This window comes from Bos grunniens, chromosome 15 (assembly GCF_055505025.1).
Source record: "Bos grunniens cultivar Pamir isolate PY7600 chromosome 15, Bosgru_T2T1.0, whole genome shotgun sequence".
Classification (NCBI taxonomy): Eukaryota; Metazoa; Chordata; class Mammalia; order Artiodactyla; family Bovidae; genus Bos; species Bos grunniens.
In genome coordinates, this window is record NC_141179.1 from 82,413,320 (window position 1) to 82,432,650 (window position 19,331).

General features: G+C 41.1%; 2 pseudogenes; both read right to left on the reverse strand.

Annotated features, from left to right (window-relative positions):
- Positions 1-389: 389 nt before the first annotated feature.
- Positions 390-1,484, reverse strand: LOC147358807 (olfactory receptor 5B12-like; annotated as a pseudogene).
- Positions 1,485-15,407: 13,923 nt separating this feature from the next.
- LOC147358808 (olfactory receptor 5B3-like) lies at positions 15,408-16,509 on the reverse strand (annotated as a pseudogene).
- Between the last annotated feature and the right edge of the window lie 2,822 nt (positions 16,510-19,331).

Consider the following 19,331-nt stretch of genomic DNA (forward strand, 5'->3'; position numbering starts at 1 on the left):
CAACTGGCATTCTCACTAAGCTCAGGATCCATGTATATGTGGATAACGGGGCATAATTCTAAAGATTTCTGAGCTCTACCAGAAGTATGCTAAGTTATATTATCTGGATTAGATCCCTAAATTCTATTTCTTCATCAGTCATTCAAGGTAACTCTTAGGAGTATAAATGTCTAAGAAACATGGCCCTGTGCTGTGTGGAAGATTCTTCGGGTTCTCTTAATTCTAGAAAATGAAAATGGGACTCTAGTGTCAAACACCTATGAGATTTACCTGCAAAGCACCTTAAACCAACAAACTGATGTAATGTGGGATCCTATGGTATCAAGGATTATAATCTTTATCTTAAGATAGAAGCAATGTTATATTTCTGGAAAGGGACATCTGGAATTTCTTCTACCCAGTTACAGTCGTGAAGAGTGAATACAATCAGTTTTGTCTGGGAAGGAACTGCTCAAAGAAATAAAAGACAAGAAAGAATTAACCTTCAAACAGCATTCTTGGCCACAGAAGTCCAATAGAAGATTCACATGGTTTGCATGCGATTTCTAATTAGTAAGCTAAGCCTAGAGAAGACTGCTTTTCCAACCACCCTTTTAAAGGCACTCTTGACCTCCTTGTTCCTCAGGCTGTAGACCAGTGGATTCAGCATGGGGATGACCATGGCATAGAACACGGACGCCATTTTGTCTGTGCCCATGGAGTGGCTGGAGCTGGGCTGTAAGTACATGAAGATGATTGCCCCATAGAAGATGGAGACAGTGGTGAGGTGGGAAGCACAGGTGGAGAAGGCCTTCTGGGGTCCTTCAGATGAGCGCATCCTCAGGATAGCAGTAAAGATGAAGAGGTACGAGCCCAAGATAACCAAAAGAGCGAACAAGGTGTTGAACGCTGCCAGTGTGAAGAGCACAATCTCGTTTGTGTAGATATCAGAGCAAGAGAGAGCCAGCAGTGGGGGAATGTCACAGAAAAAGTGATTAACCACGTTGGAATGGCAGAAGGAGAGGTGGAAAGTGAGGGCAACATGGACGGAAGATTGTACAAACATAGGAGCTGGTGGCCAGCAAGGCGCACATAGCTCTCGTCACGGTGGTGGTGTAATGCAGGGGTTTGCACACGGCCGCCTGGCGGTCAAAGGCCATTGAGGCCAGGAGGAAACTTTCAACAGTGGCAAAGGCTGCAAAGAAGAACATCTGGGTAGCACATGCATCGTAGGATATAATCTTGTCTCCTGTGAGAATCGCCGCCATTACTTTAGGAGTAACAGAGGAGGCATACACACAGTCCACTAGGGAGAGGTTACCGAGGAAAAAGTACATGGGCGTGTGAAGTCGAGAGTCCAACAGAATCAACACGATCATCCCAAGGTTCCCAACCAGAGTAGTGAGGTAGATGAGAGCGAAGATTGTAAACAGAGGGACCTGTATCTCTAGAGCATCTGTTAACCCCACGAGAAGGAATTCAGTCACCTCTGAAAGGTTCTCCATCAATTGGGGAGTCAACGTGAGCAGCACCTATGACAAGCTCAGCAAGTACAAGATGATGCTATCCGATCGTCTTCATGGGAAGTACACTGTAAATGGAGTCTTTAGTCATGTTGTCAGCTTCTTATGGAGGGAAGGAGCTCGTGAGTGAGAAGCTGAGCCAGATGGGTAGTGCTGGGTTGACTGAGGTTGTTCATCTAGAAGTGGTATGTGGCTGCCAAGAGCAGACCATATGATGACTCTGGGTCACATTTCAGCTTGCTTGCTTGCTGTATGTTATATCTCTTATATTAAACCATGTAGGACTCTTCTTATTTCATCTCTTACAAGCACACTTGTCTAAGGTATACATCAAAGGCTTAAATCAACAGAAAGTAAGATACAGGAAACCTTTTGTCAGTCATTGGTGTGTAACGCTGACAAGCCCTCCTCAATTGCCTCCTCCATCTCTGAGGGATCCTCATTCACTTCACTGGTGATCTACAGTGATTCCAACCTTCTTTTTCTCTCTAATTCATGGGGCCCTCAGCTGAGTGGCCCTCAGTTTCTGTCTTCCACTGTCATCTACACCTTTGCCTTATTTGTAGGTGAAGAGAATAGGGGAGATGGAAGGATTAGTTTTGTCCTCACCTAGAGACTCTGTACCATCAACCAGACCACAGACCTCCTGCCATAGCACGTAGTATATCTGGTTGCTCTCACCTCCAGTGGTAACTCAGCAGATAGCTTATTGTAGCTTCTGTAGTTACAGTATGAGAGACTGTCTTGACCCAAGAGACACTTCTGACTCTGGCATATTAGGTCCCATTCATTCCTCCTGGATTAACTATTATGAAATATTCAGGGGAGGATGTGATGTAGCCCTTGTCTTTAAGGATTCCTTAGTGGGAGAGACCTGCATCCAAAAGATACATTAGTCATAATGTATTTCTGAAGTGGAGGGACACCCGTGGCCTTTGGAATTAGAAAGCACGTTTGGTTTGCCCAACACAAGAACTCAGGAAGGATTTCTGGAGATCAGGACTCCTCAGTTGTGTCTTGGAAACTAAAGAAATAATAGTAACAATATATTAGTTATTATAACAGCAAACACGTAACATTTACTTTGGGTCAGGAAACTGTTCTAAGCTGATCACATGTATTAACTCATTTACTTCAGTTAGCAATTCTGTTGCTGCTGCTGCTGCTGCTAAGTCGTTTCAGTCGTGTCCGACTCTGTGCGACCCCATAGATGACAGCCCACCAGGCTCCCCCGTCCCTGGGATTCTCCAGGCAAGAACACTGGAGTGGGTTGCCATTTACTTCTCCAATGCATGAAAGTGAAAAGTGAAAATGAAGTTGCTCAGTCGTGTCTGACCCTCAGCGACCCCATGGACTGCAGCCCACCAGGCTCCTCCATCCATGGGATTTTCCAGGCAAGAGTACTGGAGTGGGGTGCCATTGCCTTCTCCAGAGCAATTCTGTTAGGCAGGTACTATTATCACCCCCATTTTGCTTCAAATGGAACCAAAATTTAAAGAGGTAAATTACTTGCTCAAGTAGCATATTTGATGGTAGAACTGGGATTGGAATCCAGGCAGCATGATCTAAAATCTGCAATATTAAGCATGCTTCTTGAAACAGTAGGTCAAGTTCATTAATCTTCCTATATTTCAGTTTCTTCATCTTCCAAGTGGGAAATTCAGTTTTCAACTTTTAAGGTAGATGAGTAGGATAACTTAGATCATGTAGAACATTGAAAACAATGTTAATTGCATAGCAATTACTCAAAGAGTTTAAGATGTCACTACTACTATTACTGCTACTACTACTATACCAGGCAGAAGAAACATCATGGATAAAGGTAGGAACTGGCAAACACCACTGTATAAATAGACAGTTATAAGTATATAAGTATTACTAAATCAAATCTCAATTGAGAGTGATGTACAAAAGTAATTGGTAGACATGAAACTAGGATTGAGACCTAAAAGAGAAAAAATGTATCAGATTATAGATATAATACAACTGTTTAGCAGAGTCTAAAGTGACTATTTAGATCAAATATAACAAGAATATATTTTTTCCGGGAATCCCTCCTTCAGTGTTGGTGGGGCTGTAAGTTGGTGGGCCACTATGGAGGTTCCTTAAAAAACTAAAAATAGAGTTACCATATGAGCCAGCAATCCCACTCCTGGGTATATAGCTAAAGGAAGAAAATCCACTAATTTGAAAGGATACATGCACCTCAGTCTTCACAGCAGCACTACGTGAAATGGCCCCAACATCCATGGACTGATCAGTGATTAAAGAGCATGTAGCACATATATACAGTAGAATATTACTCAGCCATAAACAAGAATGAAATCATACCATTTGCAGCAACATGGGTGGGATTAGAGATTATCATTACTAAGTGAAGTAAGTCAGACAGAGAAAGATAAATATGATATGATATTATTATATGTGGAATCTCATAAAAAATGACAGAAACGAACTTGTTTACAAAACAGGAACAGACTCACAGACATAGAAGATGAACTTATGGTTACCAGAAGGGAAAGGGGTGATAAATTAAGAGCTAGGGATTAACAGATACATACTTCTATATATAAAACAGATAAACATCAGGGACCTACTGTGTAGCACAGGGAAATATATTCCATATCTTATAATAACTTATAATGTGAAAGAATCTGAAAAAGAATATACGCTTGTATTATATGAAAAACTTAATCACTTTGCTGTGTACCTTAAACTAACACAACCCTGAAAATCAACTGTGTTTCAACAAAAGAGCAAGCACAGTCACAACTCCAAAAAATGTTTACTTTTGACAATAAGTGCCACTAATTATGGATAAGGCGATGGCACCCCACTCCAGTACTCTTGCCTGGAAAATCCCATGGATGGAGGAGCCTGGTGGGCTGCAGTCCATGGGATCACGAAGAGTCGGACACGACTGAGCAACTTCACTTTCACTTTTCACTTTCATGCATTGGAGAAGGAAATGGCAACCCACTCCAGTGTTCTTGCCTGGAGGATCCCAGGGATGGGGGAGCCTGGTGGGCTGCCGTCTCTGGGGTCACACAGAGTCAGACACGACTGAAGCGACTTAGCAGCAGCAGCCAGTAATTAGTAACTTGGATAGGATGTGGCTACGGGAAATTTACTTACACTCTGTGAATCTCAGTCTGATTGTCTGTGGAATACTCGATTCTTGTAATACCCAAAGTACTTATTTTAGCGATCTGAGAAGTTGAGGTTGAGTGGCATATGGAGCCCTGCTAATGCAATGCCAGTGTGTGGACTGTGTTCAGTGCCAATTCTCTCTCTGTCTCCTTCTCTTCCCAGTTGGCTTTGCACATAAACCAGCTCTGTGCCAGGAGCAAGGGTCACGAGATGAAGAACACGACTCCTGACTTTTAAAGGAGGTAGAGACAACCAGATCCACAAATTACCTCCCCAACGTGATAAGTGATATAATAAAAGTGTGTATAAATCTAGTGAAATGATCAGTGAAGTAACGGAGTATGCCAGAATACCCTACTCACCATGAATTACTTTCTCCTGAGGATTATTCATCAGTTCTTATGTCTGTGCTTGCTAGAGTTGCCAGATTTGCCCCAAATGCATAAACATGTAAATCTGATTAAATCTATTTTTGAAAAAAAAAATAAAGTTAATTTTTGTATTTCACTAATGGGTATTCATTGGAAGGACTGATGCTAAGGCTGAAACTCCAATACTTTGGCCACCTCATGCGAAGAGTTGACTCATGGAAAAGACCCTGATGCTGGGAGGGATTGGGGGCAGGAGGAGAAGGGGACGACGGAGGATGAGATGGCTGGATGGCATCACCAACTCGATGCACATGAGTTTGGGTGAATTCCGGGAGTTGGTGATGGACAGGGAGGCCTGGCATGCTGCGATTCATGGGGTCGCAAAGAGTCGGACATGACTGAGCTACTGAACTGAACTGAATGTGATAAGAATGTCCAAATACATTTGTATTGACCAAATACATTATTTATACTACTTACAGGTACAAATGGACACAAAATATCTCCTTTTGATCCAGAAATTCAGAGGTGTGGGAGTGTGGATAGGATTGAACCACAAACACAAGACCGATTCTAATCCTAGTTCTATCAACAACCAGCTGGGTGTAGGCCTGCCACGGCCAGATCTCCTTATTTCACAAGATGAAAAACATTCTTTATCTCTCTTGTAAGCTGTTATCCTGCTCTGATGTGACAATAGATATAAAAACTCTTTAGAAACCCTAAAGGTACTAACATTTTAAAATCAGACAGTTTGAGACAAGTTGCTTTCTGTAGTCTATTACACCTTTTCTTGGTTACTGCAGGGTATTCAGTCAATAATAATGAATGTCTAAACTTTGATGTTTCTAAGGAAAATGGCTTTATATTTGAGATCACAAACAGATGTTGAAAGTTTCCTCCAAGCCCTGATATTCAGAAAGGGAGCTAAGATGTTTCTACCTAGTCCTGTAGTACATTCTAAACAAACAAACAAACAAACAAAAATTAGGGGACGCAGTCTCCCTTTTTGAGTCTAACCATCACTCTACCATTTATATAAGACAGCTGATTATAATGAGCATGGAAATATGGATCCTGGAGGCTGGCACAGCAGAGTGGAAAGAGTGGTGAACTGGGAGTGAGATGATGCCTAGCTCTAACTTTAAACTCTCTGGGCCTTTCCCATCCTCATTTGCAAGAATTAAAACAGTTGAAACTTCTAGAGGTCCTTCCCGTTCTAATCAGCTGTGATGGTGTGATTTCTTGATACTTACTTTTGTCCTAGGCTCGACAGATGAAGGTACAAGGCAGACAGTAAGGACAACCTTCTTGCTCAGGCTACTGACTAGAAGTCCCCATCCAGGAAGGCTTCATGCTGGAGAAGCTCCCTCCCCACCCTCAGAGCTCTGTATGGTGGAACATAACTTGGGTTTGTGCTCTTGCAAATATCAAGGCAGAGAAAACGACCTTGTCACACAATCAGTCTCAGGGGAAACATATAGTATCAAGTGAGTGGATATCTCATGAGGCTCCGGGTCCCAGATTGGTCCTCCTAACCTGAACCTGACTGGGATATGCAGAGGATAATGTTTGTATGCATTTTAGCTAAGAGTGTTTATGAAGGCAAGGGAGGATGGAAACTTAGAAGGAGGAGCAACTAGCCAGCAAGTCAGCAGCGCCCCAGCCAAGTTGCATGCGTGCATGCTAAATCACTTCAGTCGTGTCTGACTCTTTGTGACCCCGTGGGCTGTAGTCCACCGGGCTCCTCTGCCCTTGGGATTCTCCAGGTAGGAATACTGGAGTGCATTGGCCATGCCTTCTCCAGGGGATCTGCTCCACCCAGGTTTCAAACCAGAGTCTCCTGCGGCTCCTGCATGGCAGAAAGATTATTTACTGCTGAGCCATCAGGGAAGCCTCACAGACAAGTTAGGCAACGCAGGTTAAAACTTCCTTAAAATCTCTGGCCTATGTGGTGTCAGAACCTTATGCAAGCTTTCTCTATCTCTTTCATAAAAACCTGGAAATCTGTCTTCTCAATTCTTTTAAACAAAATACCCATTTGTTTTACCACTACAGGGCTGGACTGGACATATTTTGGGAAACCTTTATTCTTATTTTTTAGAACTAAGAAGAAGGATTCATTCTTTCCTCTGCATAGTCCTCTCTGTCCCTAAACACCCAGGCAGAATTACCTCTGTTTCATCAGTGCTGTCAGGTACAGTTTTTATAAATTTGGGCTCTGCGGTAGTATGGTCTCCCTTCCGATCCTAGTTCTATCATCTGTTGCAGGGAGACCTTGGCCAAGTTCTTCAATCTCTCCAAAAATCAGTATATCACCTATAAAAAGAGGAGCAATAATATTGAATATCCCTCATATGAGAGTAGGGGCTTCCCAGGTGGTGCAAGTGATAAAGACTCCATCTACCAATGCAGGAGACATAAGAGATGAAGGTTAAATCCCTGGGTCGGGAAGATCCCCTGGAGGAGGGCATGGAAACCCACTTCAGTATTTCTGCCTGGAGAATCAGGCAGAGGAGCCTGGTGGGCTACAGTCCATAAGGTCACAAAGAATTGGACACAACTGAGGTGATTTAGCACATACGCATATGAGAGTGCTAAAGATTACATTAGATGTTGGTGTTTAGTAGCTAGGTCCTGCCCGATTCTTTGCGACTCCATGAACTGCAGCACGCCAGGCTGCTCTGTCCTTCACGATCTCCCGGAGTTTGCTAAAAATCTTGTCTATTGAGTTGGTGATACCATCCAAACATCTCATCCTCTGTTGTCCCCCTCTCCTCCTGCCTTCAATCTTTCCCAGCATCAGGGTCTTTTCAAATGAGTCAGCTCTTCGCATCAGGTGGCCAAAGTATTGGCACTTCAGCTTCAACATCAGTCCTTCCAATGAATATTCAGGACTCATTTCCTTTAGGATGGACTGGTTTGATCTCCTTGCTATCCAAGAGACTCAGGAGTCTTCTCTAGCACCAAAATTCAAAAACATCAATTCTTCAGTGCTCAGCCTTCTTTATGGTCCAAGTCTCACTTATGTACCTGACTACTAGAAAAACCATAGCTTTGATTATAGAATCTTTGTCAGCAAAGTGATGTCTCTGCTTTTTAAGATGCTATCTTGGTTTGTCATAGCTTTTCTTCCAGGGGGCAAGCATTTTTTCATTTCATGGCTGCAGTCACCATATGCAGTGATTTTGGAGTCCAATAAAATGAAATCTATCACTGTTTTCATTTTTCACCCCATCTATTTGCCATTAAGTGATGAGATTGGATGCCATGATCTTAGTTTTCTGACTGTTGAGTTTTAAACTTGCGTTTTCACTCTCCTATGAATAACATAGAATTCACCATTTTAAAGTGTACAATCAAAGTTTTTTTTTTTTTTTTTGTATTTACAATGTTATGCAATCATCACAAGAATCTTATTCCTGAATATTTCCATCACCACAAAAATAAACCCCATATATGTTAGTAAGTCCCATTCTTCCTATTCCTAAATCCCCTGTCACTGAGTAATCAAAACTTTGTTTTTATTTGTATTCCTAGCCTAGATATTTTATTAAAGTGGGAACATATAATTTTTGTCATTTTCTTTCACTCAGCGTAATGCTTTTGAAGATCTTCCATGTGGTAACATTTTTTAATCTTCATGTCATTTTATGGCTGAATAATATTCCATTGTATAGATATACCACAGTGGGTTCATTATCTGATGACTATTTGGGGTCTTTTAACCTTTGGACAATTGTTAATAATGTTTCTATGAATATTCATATACAAGTTTTTGCTGAACATATATCTTCAGTTCTCTTTGGGTATATTTTCAGAAGTGAAATTGCTGGGTTATATGGTGACTCTGTGTTTGACTTTCTAAGACCCACCAAATGGTTTTCAACAGCAGCTACATCATTTTTCATTCCCACCAGCAAGGTATTAGAGCTATTATTCTTTCACAACTATTGCTTTGACATTTCTGGATTTTTTTTGCAATTCCATATGAATTTTAGGATTGGCATTTCAGTTTTTGCCAAAAAAAAAAAAAAAAAAAGCTACTGGGATTTTGAAAGACATTATATTGGTCTTCTAAAACAAAGTTAGTGGAGGTGATGGAATTCCAGTTGAACTATTTCATGTTCTAAAAGATGATACTGTGAAAGTCCTGCACTCAATATGCCAGCAAATTTGGAAAACTCAGCAGTGGCCACAGGACTGGAAAAGGTCAGTTTTCATTCCAGTCCCAAAGAAAAGCAATGCCAAAAATGTTTAAACTACAGCACAATCTCACTCATCTCACACGCCAGCAAAGTAGTGCTCAAAATTCTCCAAGAAGGCTTCAACAGTACATAAACTGAGAACTTCCAGATCTTCAAGATGGATTTAGAAAAGGCAGAGGAACCAGAGATCAAATTGGCAACATCTAGTGGATCATCAAAAAAGCAAGAAAGTTCCAGAAAAACATCTACTTTTGTTTTCTTGACTATGCCAAAGACTGACTGTGTAGATCACAACAAACTATGGAAAATTCTTCAAGAGATGGGAATACCAGACCACCTTACCTGCCTCCTGAGAAATCTGTATGCAGGTCAAGAAGAAACAGTGAAAACCAGACATGGAACAACGGACTGGTTCCAAACTGGGAAAGGAGTACCTCAAGGCTGTGTATTGTCACCCTGCTTATGTAACTTATATGCAGAGTACATCATGTGAAATGCTGGACTGGATGAAGCACAAACTGGAATCAAGACTGCTGAAAGAAGTATCAATAACCTCAGATATGCGGATGACACCACTGTTATGGCAGAAAACAAAGAGAAGCTAAAGAGCCTCTTGATGAAAGTGAAAGAAGAGAGTGAAAAAGTTGGCTTAAAGCTCAGCATTCAGAAAACAAAGATCATGGCATCCGGTCCCATCACTTCTTGGCAAATAGATGGGGAAACAATGGAAACAGTGACAGACTTTATTTTCTTGGGCTCCAAACCACTGCCAATGGTGACTGCAGCCATGAAATTAAAAGACGCTAGCTCCTTGAAGGAAAAGCTATGACCAACCTAGACAGCATACTAAAAAGCAGAGACATTACTTTGCCAACAAAGGTCCCTCTAGTCAAAGCTATGGCTTTTCCAGTAGTCATGTATGGATACGAGAGTTGGACCACAAAAGCTGAGTGCTAAAGAATTGATGCTTTTGAACTGTAGTATTGGAGAAGACTGTTGAGAGTCTCTTGGACTGCAAGGATATCCAGCCAGTCCATCCTAAAGGAAATCAGTCCTGAATATTCATGGGAAGGACTGATGCTGAAGCTCCGATACTTTGGCCACCTGATGTGAAGAGCTGACTGATTGGAAAAGACCCTGATGCTGGGAAAGATGCTGGCAAGAAGAGAAGGGGATGACAGAGGATGAGATGTTAGAATGGCATTACTGACTTGATGGACATGAGTTTGAGCAGGCTGTAGGAGTTGATGATGGACAGGGAAGCCTGGTGTGCTGCAGTCCATGGGGTCACAAATAGTCAAACTTGACTGAGTGGCTGAACTGAATTGAACTGAGATCACTTTGGGTAGTATTAACATCTTAATCATATTGTTTTCCTTCCCATGAACATCAGATGCCTTTCAACTTATTCAGGTCTTTAATTTCTTTCCACTTATTTTATGTTTATTGTAATCATACAGCCACTCCGTAAGTGCCCACACGCAGGACACTGGAGCCAAAGTTGCAGAAGGAATGCCCGTGCACTGGACCCCAGAGCAGTGTTTGCTCCCTGCCTGGTCTTTCCCCAGACACTAGCTCTGTGACTGCTTGGCAAGCACCCATATCTAGAGTACCAGTGCCCACGCCTCACACTCTGGAGCTGCTGTGGCTTGGCCAGTGCCCCCACTCCATCAGTGCCCAGGCTCAGGCCATGTAGTTAGGCAACTTCAAGCCAAGGATCTCCACAGTTTGCCATAAAACCACTAGAGACTAAGAAGAACAAGGACACGTTTCCCTACTGGTTTCATAAAGAATGTAGTCTTCCTGACATCTTGATTTCAGACATATAGACCTGTGTGATAGCTGAAATTTCTGTTGTTTTAAACTATAGAGTTTGTGGTGCTTTGTACAGCAGCCCTAGATAACTGATACAGTGGCTTTGAGTTTGGGAGTTGGTTCTTACATACAACAGCAGAAACTTAGGTAATAAAAGAAAAAGTAAATCGGACTTTATCGACAGTAAAAACATTTGTGTCTAAAATTATACCATCACTAAAGTGAGTATATAACCCAAGGATGCGAGAATATATTTGCAAATCATGTATCTGATAAGAAATATTATAACTGTATAGTAAGAAGACAAGTATGTGTGTATATATGTATAGATATATTTTTTCATGGATTGGACGACTTTAATATATCAGCTTCTTCGTATTTATCTACAGATTCAATCTGATCTCAACAAAAATTTAAGCAAGAATTTTGGAAACAATCTTTCAAGCTGAAAGATTCATATGAAGAGGTAGAGCTACTAGAATACTTAAAGTAATACTTAAAAAGAAGAACAAAGTTGAAATATGCTCCTTAACTGATTTCACGACTTACTCTAAAGTTACATTAATCAAGAAAGTGTATATTGGTGAAAGAATAGACACATAAATCATTTGAACAGAATAGAGATTTCATCAATAGAAACATACAATATAGCAAACCAGTTTTTGCCACAGCAATTAAATGGAAAAGTGATATTCTTTTTCGTGCAGCAACACGATGTCTATATACAAAAGCAAATGAGCTTCAAAGTATACCTTCTACCTAAAACAATAATTAATTCAAGATGGATACCACTGAAATGTGGAACATAAAATTATAAAACTTTTAAACGAAAATATAGAAGAAAATCAGAAATGTCTGAGTTTGGCATTGAATTTGTTGGTGCCGTGCTGTGTGCTTAGTCGCTCAGTCGTGTCTGACTCTTTGCTACCCCATGGGCCCCAGGCTGCTCTGTCCATGGGGATTCTCCAGGCAAGAACACTGGAGTGGGTTGCCATGGCTTCCTCCAGGGGATCTTCCCAACCAAGAGATCGAACCCAAGTCTCCCACATGGCAGGGGGATTCTTTATCGTCTAAAGGATGGTCTAGGAAAGAACAAAGTGACAAATTTTACTTATCAAAATTAGAATTTTTGTTCTATAAAAGAAAGCATAGGCTAGGAGAAAATATTTGCAAATCATGTCTTTGCATATCATATTTTCAATTTACATATAAATGGTTCTTTACATTTTTTCTAGCTTTATTGAGGATGAAAGATAAAAATTCAGTATATTTTAGGGGTACTATGTAATGTTTATGTATGTGTAAAATTGTGAAATTATTACCATAATAAGATAATTAGCATATCCATCACCTCACATAGTTACCACTGATTTCTTTGCATGAGATCACTTGAGGTCTACTCGCTCAGGGTTGTGCCCAGAGCTCTATATGAGTGGGGACATTCCCGTTGCAGTGAGGTTTCTAGGCGTCTTTGATGTGGGCACTCCCTAAGTGGCTGTGCACTTGGGGTCTGGGGTGCAGGCGTGTGCAGAGCTCACAGTCCTGAAGTCCTGGGTACAGGTTAGTCAGCACTGACAGTGGTCCTGGTGACTGAATGTGGGTGTGTGCAGAGCAGCTATGCAGCCAGAATCTTGAGTGCAGACACAAGGAGAATTGCCCCAGAACCAGTGTTCCAAGTAAGGTTGGCTCCAAGGTCCACGGCAAGCGGAGGGTTGGAGTGGGGAGTGAGCCCAGGGCCCAGAGAAGTCCAGCCATGGCTCTTTCCCTGGGTGAGGGGTCTGGGGGTGGGGTCAGCATCTTCCTCTCCAGAGTCTGCAGCTGCAGGGGCTGCTGGTTACCTCAGTGGCTTAAGTGGTAGGAGTCTTCAGTGGAATCTACATTAATGAACACTGTGGGGTTCACCGGGCTCCCCCATTGCAAAAGCTGTGGGGAGTGGTAGCATCATTGCTGAGACCCTCAGTGGCAGAGGTTGTGTGGGGTCCTCACAGGGGGCACTGCAGCCCAGTGGCCCTCAGCCTGTGCCTGACCCTGACATCAACACTCCCTTTGTTCCCAGCCAGATGCTTCATCTCTGCCAGTTTCCCCCATGACCTTTTCTCTGTAGTTATTCTCTATTTTTTTCCTCCACTGTGTTACTGCAGATTCTTAATTGGACTCCTGAGCCCTCCTAGAGCTATTTCTGTCTGCAGTTATTCATCTAATTGTTGTTTTACTTGGGAGGATAAAGATACTCTCTTATCTTGTTGTCACTGTATAAAGGATTTGTTTTATAGAATATATAGAGTGTCCTTTAAAGGCAAAAAAAAAAAATCAACTCAATTAAAAATGCACAAAGGATCTGAACCTTTACAAGAGAAGATATACAGAGGAGAAGTACACACAATTGTGCTCCATAGAATTTTTCATTAAGAAAATAAATATTGAAAGCACAAAGATAAATTACTCTGCATTTGTTAAAATGGCAAAAAATCCTTATAGTGTTAAATACTAGTAAAGATTTGAATCTCAGTCATTGATTTGTTGTGGTAATGCAAAAAGGTACAATCATCTCTGATGACAGTTTGGAGATTTCGTATAACATCATGTATGGATTTCTCGTGTGATCCAGTGTTTGCTCTCTTAAGTATTTCCCATAGCGAACTGAAAACATATGTTTCACAAAATCCTGTTTGTCGATGTTTATCGCAGTTTTACCAAGATTCACTCAAACTAGAAGCAAACAGATATACTCCTAAAGGTGAATGGCTAAACAAACTGTGGTATTAATAGATATAAATGGAATACTATCAAATAATAAAAAAGAGATGAGCTATTGATTTCTACAAAACATAAATGAATTTAAAGTGTATTTTTTGTGGCTAAGCTGGTAAAGAATTTGCCTGCAATGAGGGAGACCTAGGTTTGATCCCTGGGTTGGGAAGACCCCCTGGAGAAGGGAAAGGCTACCCACTCCAGTATTCGGTTCTAGAGAATTCCATGGACTGTATAGTCCATGGGGTCGGAAAGAGTCAGACACGACTGAGAGACTTTCACTTTCACTTTTGATAAGAAAAAGAGATGAAAACAGTACACATCATTGGATTCTATTCATATGACATTTTGAAAAAGGAAAAACTGTAGAGATGGAAAATAATTCAGTGGTAATCAGGGGCTAGGGGAACAGGGAGCTATTGTCTATAAAAGGGACATTATGGGAATTTTTTGAGTGATGAAATTATTCTGTATATTTTCGAGGTGGCAGATACATGAATGTATGCATTCATCAAGGCCCATAGAACTGCTCGTCATGAAGAGGGACCTATTAACATTTACAGACAAACAAAGGGAATCAATTTGGAGGTTGGACAACCCCAGGATAGAATGAACACTATTACAAAAGAATCTAAGTCACTGAAAGGGGAGGAGCAAAAAGAGCTGATTTAACTAATGTCAAAAAATATATACTGACTGGAAATTGTCAACCCCATAGTCTAAAAGTAAAAGGAACTCTACAACAAGCCTGAATTGCAGTGTTAAAATTGTTGCTCAGGGGTACCAGCTGACAATGCTGGAATGGCTTTACCTGGTATTAGAGTTAACAAATACATAAAAAAGAGTTGGTCAGACAAATAAGAAGGAAGGCGGAAACAAAATGGGTTATATCAGAGACTTCAGTATCAAGTTATATTTAGTGTGTGCTCTCTGGTTTTCTTGCTTTTGAAAATTATCATGTGACCATACTTTTTCAACCAAATGACTTACTAAAGGCAGAAATATGAACTCCTTTACAATGCTGTACTAGCATAGCTCTGGAAAAATGCTAATCACTGTGCTGTACACCTGAAGTTAATAAAGTATGATATTGTAAATCAACTCTACTTCAGTTAAGAAAAAAACACGAGACAACAAAAAAGAGCCAAAATGTATACCTTTATTAAAAAAAAAATCCATGTCTCATGTTTTTCTTCATTTTAGAATTTCTCTAGCTTTTTAAGTTAGAGAAGTGAAAAATGTTAAATTTATATTCTGATAGCATAGTTATTTTTAACTTTTTAATTAAAAACTGGCCATAGTCCATTTGACTCCTTTAACAAATTTCTCACCCCTGTATGTGTACACACACGACCCTTTCATGTGCTCCTATTGATGAGTTTTAGCCCTGTCTTATAAAAACACTTGCATAGAATATGGTAGAGAAAATATGAACATAAGAATATATCAAGGATAATTAATAAAATTTATGACAAATGAGATCTAAAAAAATTCATAGTCTCCTTTGGCCATCCTCATTCAGATATTACTTATCTGGATATATTATTTTCCTTTTTCTAAGAGACAGGTTTTGGGAAGAAAGATTATCTCAGTAATTTTAATGCAGTGTGAGCAGTAAAATATGATTTAATGCATGGAGATGCTCTGACAGAAAATATGTAGGTTATTGTCAACTCTATATCTTTAAGAGATGAAACTTAGAGACAATTTTGCCTTCTCAATAGCTTTCTTGAAAGCACTCTTGACTTTGTTTCTTAGGCTGTAGACCACAGGATTCAGCACGGGGATGACTGCCGTATAGAACACGGACGCCATTTTTTCTGAGTGGATGGAACGACTGGAGCTGGGCTGGGAGTATATGAAGATGACGGTCCCATAGAAGATGGAGGCTGTGGTGAGGTGAGACGGGCAGGTGGATAAAGCCTTCAGGTATCCCTAAGCCGAGTGCATCTTCAGGATGGTGACACATATGAACAGGTAGGAAATCAAGATAACTAGGAGGGCAAAAAAGGATATTTAAACTTGCCACAACAATAAGAAGCAGTTCACTAATATGTCTATCAGAACAGGAGAGAGTCATGACTGCTGGAGCATCACAGAAAAAGTGATGGATTAGTTTGGACGTACAGAAAGAGAGACTGAATGTGTCCCTGACATGGATGGAGGCATTCGGGAAACCATAAACGCAGGAGCCGACGGCAAGGCGTGCACACCGGCTTGTCGCCATTATGGTGGTGTAATGTAGGCTGTGAAGCGGTTGTAGGCTATGGAAGCCAAGAGTGCATTTTCCACAGTGGCAAAGGCTGAAAGAAAGAACATCTGAGCAGCACACACGTTGCAGGAGATGACCTTGTCTCCTACAAGGAATCCAGCCATGACTTTATGATTGACAGCTGCAGAGTAGCCGAAGCCCGCCAGAGACAGGTTACTGAGGGAAAAGTACATGGGAGGGTGGAGACGACAACCCAAGAGAATCAACTGGGTCGTTCCCAGGTTTCCAACCACACTGATGAGATAAATGAGAGTGAACGTTATAAAGAGGGGGCCCCGCAGCTCTGGGGCATTGTTTAGTTCCAGCAGGATGAACTCAGTCACTTCTGTACTATTTTCCAAGGATGCTATAAACTGAATTGAACTTAATTCAATTTGCAGCTCCACAGCCCTACCATTCACTACCTGGAAATCACTGAGCCTGACCCACAGATTCTTCATCTACAATATGAAAATACTAATGAGACAGAACTCAAGAATTAAACAAGATAAAATGTATAAAAAAACTGTGAGTAAAATGCCAGATATTGAGCAGAGTCTGATTATCTTAGGTTTAATATTAGAATTAAAGTGAAATGATTGCCTCCATGTTTGCTTGGGGCTTCCCTGGTGGCTCAGTCAGTAAAAAATCTGCCTGCAATTTGGGAGACCTGGGTTTGATCCCTGGGTTGGGACGATCCCCTGGAGGAGGGCATGGCAACCCACACCAGTATTCCTGCCTGGAGAATTCCACAGACAGAGAAGCCTGGACGGCTACAGTCCATGGGGTAGCAAACTGTCAGACACAACTGAGTGACTAAGCACACAGCACATGTTTGTTTGAGAAACATGGCTGGTGAAAAGCAAGACTCAACTATAGATGAGTTCTTTAGTCTCTTCATTCCAGTCACAAAGAAAGACAATGCCAAAGAATGCTCAAACTACCACACAATTGCACTCATCTCACATGCTAGCAAAGTAATGCTCAAAATTCTCCAAGCCAGGCTTCAACAGTATATGAACTGAGAAATTCCAGATGTTCAAGCTGGTTTTAGAAAAGGCAGAAGAACCACAGATCAAATTGCCAATATCCATTGGATCATTGAAAAAGCAAGAGAGTTCCAGAAAAACATTTACTTCTGCTTTATTGACTATGCCAAAGCCTTTGACTGTGGATCACCACAAACTGTGGAAAATTATTTAAGAGATGGGAATACCAGACCACCTGACCTGCCTCTTGAGAAATCTGTATGCAAATCAAGAAGCAACAGTTAGAACTGGACATGGAACAACAGACTGGTTCCAAGTAGGAAAAGGAGTATGTCAAGGCTGTATATTGTCACCCTGCTTATTTAACTAATATGCAGAGTATTCATGTGAAATGCCAGGCTGGATGAAGCACAAGCTGGAATCAAGATTGTTTGGAGAAATATCAATAACCTGAGATATGCAGATGACACCACCCTTATGGCAGAAAGTGAAGAAGAACTAAAGAGCCTCTTGATGAAAGTGAAAGAGGAGAGTGAAAAAGTTGGCTTAAAGCTCAACATTCAGAAAATGAAGATCATGGCATCCAGTCCCATCACTTCATGGGCAATAGATGGAGAAACAGAGACTTTATTTTCTTGGGCTCCAAAATCACTGCAAATGGTGACTGCAGCCATGAAATTAAGACACTTGTTCCTTGGAAGAAAAGCTATGACCAACATAGACAGCACATTAAAAAGGAGAGACATTACGTTTCCAACAAATGTCCATCTAGTCAAAGCTATGGCTTTTCCAGTAGTCATGTATGGATATGAGAATTGGACCATAGAGAGCTGAGTGCTGAAGAATTGATGTTTTTGAACTGTGGTGCTGGAGAAGACTCTTGAGAGTCCCTTGGACTTCAAGGATATCCAACCAGTCCATCCTAAAGGAAATCAGTCCTGAATATTCATTGGAAGGACTGATGCTGAAGCTGAAGCTCCAATATTTTGGCCTCCTGATGTGAAGAACTGACTCCTTGGAAAAGACTCTGATGCTGGTAAAGATTGAAGGTGGGAGGAGAAGGGGATGGCAGAGGATGAGATGGTTGGATGGCATCACTGACTCAGTGAACAGAGTTTGAGTAAACTCCAGGACTTGGTGATGGACAGGGGGGCCTGGTGTGCTGTGGTCCATGGGGTCGCAAAGAGTCGGACACGACTGAGTGACTGAACTGAACTGATCAGAGCATTACCTATCCACTTTCCCCCCCACTAATCTCTTTGAGGAGAGCATCATGATAATGTTTCAGAAATATATTTTGAAATTTTGTTATGTCACTGCTTTGGAAAATATCCAGAAAAATCTATTTCTGTTCTTAAATAACTCATAGTAGGTATAGCTGTCCCATTGCTTTTGCATGAATTATCCTTGTTACTAAAAGTGTATATGGAATATAGAAACTTACCTTGTTGTTGGAAAAGAAGGGACCACCAATTTTGAACAGTGAGTCTGAAATCAGAAATTCAGCTGTGGAATAATGCATACATACTCTTAGACATGTTCTCTATTGGTTAATGGTCAAAAATTTCCAAGGCTCTAAGCCAAGTAAGCAGGAGGGGAAAACATGACTTGGAGCCAGGAACCTAAATCTGCCAGGCACTCCTTGAGTACCCTTGGAGGAGTCTCTTATCTTATTATCTGTAAAACAGAATACAAAGACCTCTCTCACATCATTCAAGGATTAGTGTCTGTAAATAGCAAACTTGGGAAGCTCTATAAAGCATGTCACTGAGGAGTGATCATTTAAAAGTCTATCAGTATATTTTCATTTTGAAATGTTTTCCTGGCCATGATTGGAGATGCATAGCAAATGTTAAGGTGAGGATTTAGGGGTAGGAGAAAAAGCGCTGTGTATACTACCAACTAACACTCAAACAAATGAGTGATGACCAGAGGGTCTCTGCACACAGTCTAGTCCCTCTAAAATGATATCACATTGAGTCATGTTGGGGTTTTAGAGGCTAATTCCTAGGAATCAGGAGAAAGTTACAGAGACATGGAGCTCTTTGGGGATTGCCTCCCCTCTCCCCGAAAGAGGATATCTACAGCTCTCATCCGTCTTTCCTAGCAGAAAACCTAGCAGAAACATTGCCTGTGGGGATCTAGCTGGATAGGTTGAAGGTGCACACATGCTTTCGTATTACTTGCTGTTTATTTTCCTCCTACTTTGAGATTAAATTATAATTCATAAACAGCAATGTGCACAGATTCTTAGCTTGGTCAGATATTTAAGATCACACACCCACTGACATAAC